This window comes from Heptranchias perlo, chromosome 6 (genome assembly GCF_035084215.1).
Source record: "Heptranchias perlo isolate sHepPer1 chromosome 6, sHepPer1.hap1, whole genome shotgun sequence".
Classification (NCBI taxonomy): Eukaryota; Metazoa; Chordata; class Chondrichthyes; order Hexanchiformes; family Hexanchidae; genus Heptranchias; species Heptranchias perlo.
Window position 1 is genome coordinate 45,620,133 of NC_090330.1, and position 5,970 is coordinate 45,626,102.

Genomic DNA, 5,970 nt, shown 5'->3' on the forward strand with positions numbered 1-5,970 from the left:
GACCACGTTTCACTTTCTGCAGGCTGATGTTAAAATGTACTATTTAAATTCACTGTGGGTGAATTTGCCTACAAAAAATGTTGGTGAGAATAGATGTACAGTTTGACTTCTTGGGAATGTGATAGACAGATAAATAATTCTCTGATCCTAGATAATGGGTAAGGAGATGTTGGAAGGAATTATAATTTCTTCTCCCACATTCTTTGATAGTCAACTGACCCATGCAAGTTAATGGTTAAAATTAACATTTTCAAATATTTGGAATTTTTTTCAAGAGTGTTTGAACATTTCTCTGGAGGTTATACACTTGGCCTGGATTTTTACTCTGAGCAGGGGGCAGTGGGGCGGGGGGGGCGGGGGTGGTGGGGGGTGAGGATTTGCAGACGGGAAACCTGGAAGTATGGGTTTCCCAAACGTCCTGTTGATTTTGAAGTCAGAACGTCTTTTCAGCAGATTGGCAGGCTGCCTGCCTGTCAGACAGGAAAGCAGCCGGGGAGCGGATACCATGTAAGACGGACATTGGGGGTGGTTGGGGCCGGACATTGGAGGGGGCGGGAGGATCGTTTATCGGAGTGGGGGTTGGAAACATCGGGGGCCAGAGACATCGTGGGGGGTGGGCCGTGGATAGATCGGGGGGGGGGGGGGCGGACATTGGGGAGGGGTGTAGGACATCGGGGGTGGGGGGGGTCGGAGACATCGGTGAGGGGGGTTGGAGACATCAGGTAGGCCATGGATAGATCGGGAGGGGACGGATATTGTGGGAGGAGGGTCGGCTGATCGCAGGAAAGCTTGTTGGGCCTGGAGGAAACACTCCTGCTCCTCCTGGCCCACAAGCAGTGCAATAAAGGCAATTACCTGATGATCCAGCCCTTCTCACCTCCTCTCACGTGGCGAGAATCACAAGCCCCAGAAGTTCTGGCCCCCAGGAGTTAAAAATAAAAAAAGCTGTTAAAATGAAGGCCGCAGCCTCCTTAAAAGATTTCACTGACTGACCCGCCTCCCGAGAGCAGATTGGTTGCCCACCACTCCGTTAAATCTGGAAGTGGGCGGGTTAGGGTCGGGTTTTACATGTTTACAATTTGTGCTTTCCCACCCAATCCACACATCCTTGGGGGTTAAATGCCCCCCCCCCAGTTTCTGAAGTTGGCGGTTGCTGTGTTGGAGCTCCAGCTTTGTATGTTACTCTGTTTTGACTCCACCTCCCTCTCCTCCTTTAAGATCCTCTTAAAACTCAGCTCTTTGACCAAGCCATTGGTCACCCCTCCAAATCTCTGCTTCTTAGATTTGGCTTCTATTTTCCCCATGCCACTGTGAAGCACCTTGGAATCTTTTATTTCCTACATTAAAGGCTCTATAGAAATGCAAGTTGTTGTAGTATTATATAGCTTGTGCTGGTACAGTCAATAGCGACAAATTGTTGTGTCCTTTTTTGCATTACTTTCCTCAGAGCTGCCACCTGAAATGTTCCAAAGGATCTAAACAATTGATGTTGAGGCTCATAACAATGAGAAATGCATCTTGCATGTACATGAAACATGCAAATGTGATGTTGCTGGTTGTTTATAAAAGCAAAAAGTATACTGGTTGTTTTACACTGGCACATCTAGATAATTGACATAAAGGGATGCATTTTGTGCCATCATCAAATTGCCATTGCGCATACTACCAGTGCAGATAGTAATTAATCTGGCAATGAATTTAACGATATAAACAGGACGTGAGATTAGTCGTGGTGTTTTTCATTTCTGTGCTGTATAGCTAAGTAGGAGCTGATTTCTTTTAAGGCACTTTTAGATGTGGCACTACTGTAGCTACGAGCATGGGAAAGCACTGTTTGTGCCCTGGCTCTTCATTGCTTACATTGCTAAATCCAGCTCCTTTATTCTGATGGCAGAATCGTGGACTTACAAAAATGCTTCTACTGTCAGGATAAAGGGCTGGTTTTAGTAATGTAGACACGAGGAGCCAATGTTCAAACATCTTTTCTTTTTTTTCCATGATTCAAGCTACAGAAGTACCTTTAGCCCAAACATAGAAACATAGAAAATAGGAGCAGGAGTGGCCATTCGGCCCTTCACGCCTGCTCCGCCATTCAATATTATCATGGCTGATCCTCTATCTCAATACCATATTCCCGTTCTCTCCCCATACCCCTCGATGCCTTTTGTGTCCAGAAATCTATCTAGCTCCTTCTTAAATATATTCAGTGACTTGGCCTCCATAGCATTCTGTGGTAGAGAATTCCACAGGTTCATCACCCTCTGAGTGAAGAAATTTCTCCTCATCTCAGTCCTAAATGTCCTACCCCATATCCTGAGACTGTGACCCCTCGTTCTGGACCCCCCAGCCAGGGGAAACATCCTCCCTGCATCCAGCCTGTCTAGCCTTGTCAGAATTTTATATGTTTCAATGAGATCCCCTCTCATTCTTCTAAACTCAAGTGAATACAGGCCAAGTCGACCCAATCTCTCCTCATACAACAGTCCTGCCATCCCAGGAATCCGTCTGGTGAACCTGTGCTGCACTCCCTCTATGGCAAGTATATCCTTTCTTAGGTAAGGAGACCAGAACCGCACACAATGCTCCAGGTGTGGTCTCACCAAGGCCCTGAATAACTGCAGTGAGACATCCTTGCTCCTATACTCAAATCCTCCTGCAATGAAGGCCATTTGCCTTCCTAATTGCTTGCTGCACCTGTATGTTTGCTTTCAGTGGCTGGTGTACAAGGACACTCAGGTCCCTTTGTACATCAACATTCCCCAATCTATCAGCATTTAAATAATACTCTGCCTTTCTGTTTTTCCTTCCGAAGTGGATAACTTCACATTTATCCACATTATACTGCATCTGCCATGTATTTGCCCACTCGCTCAACTTGTCTAAATCGCCTTGAAGCATCTTTGCTGCATCCTCACAACTCACAATCCCACCTAGTTTTGTGTCGTCAGCAAACTTGGAAATATTACATTTGGTTTCCTCATCCAAATCATTGATATATATTGGGAATAGCTGGGGCTCAAGCACTGATCCCTGCGGTACCCCACTGGTCACTGCTTGCCACCCCGAAAAAGATCCATTTATTCCTACTCTCTGTTTCCTGTCTGTTAACCAATTTTCAGTCTATTGCAGTATATTACCCCCAATCCCATGTGCTTTAATTTTGCACACTAACCTCTTATGTGGGACTTTATCAAAGGCCTTCTGAAAAACCAAATAAACCACATCCACTGGTTCTCCCTTATCTATTCTACCAGTTACATCCTCAAAAAAAACTTTCAGTGCTCACTCATCAGAGTTCCAACTCAAAAGATGAGAACTGCCAACATTGTCCAATTGTTTTATATATTAGCATAATTCCTCTGAGTAGCTACGCTGGAGCTAAAGAGTCAAAGAACAGCCTTGTGACAGAACCACCCAGCTGAAGCCAGCCTCGGGAAATAAATGCCTCGATATGAGAGTGTTATCTGTACATTCATGATGTTTCTACGGCCTTGTATCTCTGATACTGGGAGTTCAGCTGCACCACACTTCAGTATCCCTGCAAAACCAGCACAAAATGCTTCAAGAGGACACAATGTACATAATTACATTTTTGAATTGGTCTTGAACCCAGTATATAATAAAAAGAGAGATTATCCTTATCAGGTTATGAATTCATGTTGAATAAAAGTTAAAATTCTTCTTGCCCAACAGTCATTGCTTTCTGGTAAAGACCTTTGGTTTGAAGAACAAATTCTAAATTATTAGACTACATAAAAAGCAGAATAAAAAAGTAGCATCAACAGAAAGAAGCAGCATAAAAATGTCAATCTCAAATAAACATAAAAAATAACAAACTCTGAAACATACCTACCAAGAACAATCCAGCAGCTTCTATGTTGCATTAGAAGACAAAGCTAATTAAAGCATTACCTTTTCACCGTGCTTAAATTAGCTCTCTGTTTATTATGTCTGTGTAAAAGCACTGAACCATTTGTTAAAGCCATTGCTAACTGAATTCAGAATAAGGGTAGAATCAATTTACTACATCGAGTCTACAGCACAGAAACAGGCCATTCGGCCCAACTGGCCTATGCCGGCGTTTATCTTCCATATGAGCCTCCTCCCTCCCTACTTCATCTAACCCTATCAACTACCTTTCTATTCCTTTCTCCCTCTTGTGCTTATTTAGTTTCTCTTTAAATGCATATATGCTATTTGCCTCAACTACTCCTTGTGGTAACGCGTTCCATATTCTTCCACTCTTTGGGTAAAGAAGTTTCTCCTGAATTCCCTATTAGATTTATTAGTGACTGTCTTATATTTATGACCTCTGGTTTTGGACTCTCCCATAAGTGGAAACATTTTCTCTACATCAACCCTATCAAACCCTTTCATTATCTTAAAGACCTCTATCACAGGTTACCCCTCAGCCTTCTCTTTTCTAGAGAAAAGAGTCCGAGCCTGTTCAGTCTTTCCTGATAAGTATATCCTCTCAGTTCTGGTATCATCCTTGTGAATCTTTTTTGCACCTTCTCCAATGCCTCTATATTCTTTTTATAATATGGAGACCAGAACTGTGCACAGTACTCTTTTAAGTGTGGTCTAACCAAGGTTCTATACATGTTTAACATAACTGCTCTGCTTTTCAATTCTATCCCTCTAGAAATGAACCCCAGTGCTTGGTTTGCCTTTTTTATGGCATTATTAACCTGTGTCGCTGCTTTTAGTGATTTGTGTCTCTGTGACCCGAGATCCCTTTACTTCTCTACCCCATTTAGACTCTGATTATCCAAGCAGTATGTGGCCTCCTTATTCTTCCCACCAAAATGCATCACCTCACATTTATCTATATTAAAATTCATTTGTTAACTACATGCCCATTCTGCAAGTTTATTAATGTCTTCTTGCATTTTGACGCATTCTTCCTTTGTATTAAAATTACACACCATTCCGGTGGCAGTGTGGCCCTTATCACCAAATCACACCTTGGTCTGTCCCCCTACTTGTCTGTCATCTTCTTCTCCTTTGAGTATCTCACCTTGTTCCATCCCGCTCACCTCTCCTTTAAAACCCTCGTTCTTTATTGCCCACCCAAGTACCACACTAAGTTTTTCACCGAGATATCTTTACTGCTTTCCTTCCTCAGCCTCTGCATTGAATGACTTCTCATCCTCGGTGACTTCAACCTCCATCTCAACTCATCATGCTCTCTCTCCTCTGACTTCACTGCCCTCCTATCCTCCCTTAATCTCTCCCTCTATATAAACTCCCCTACCCATATTCACTGCCACCCCCTCGATCTTGCAATCTCACTGGCCTCTACTCCCATCATGTCAATCATGGATACGACCATCTCTGATCACTTCCTTGTATCCCCCTGCACCCACATCCCCTTTCCCCTTCCCAATCCCACTTCCTTCTGTGTTCGCCCCTGGAAAAAACTCCCTCCAAGTCACTTACAACAGCACTTTCAAATTTCCAACTGTCTAGCCGTTGGCCCTCCATTCACCACGACATTTCTGCAGCTACCGATCTGCTCAATCACACCCTCACCTCCAGCTTTGATGCCCTTGTCCCCATTAAAACCATTGCTCTCTCTCACCCTAGTCGTTCCTGCTGGTATGGCCCTCATCTCCGCTCCCTTAAGTCCAAGGAACACAGACTTGAACATTTATGGCAGACAACTGGTTTAGCCATTCATCGCCAAATCTGGCTGAACCACATAAAGCACTATCGGGTCCTGCTCTCCTCTGCCAAAACTGCTCACTATTCCAGGATCATCCTGGAATGCAAAGATAACACTGGCTTCTCTTCACTACAAACTATCTTCTTAAACCCCTCTCCCACGCCTCCTCCACCCTCACCTCCAACAACAAGTGAGAGGAGTTCATGGACTACTTTGTCACTAAGATTGAGACCATCTGTTCAGCTGCCTCTGCTGCTTCCCTCCCTCTAAACCACCAAGCCAAACTTCCCCTATGGTTCCCC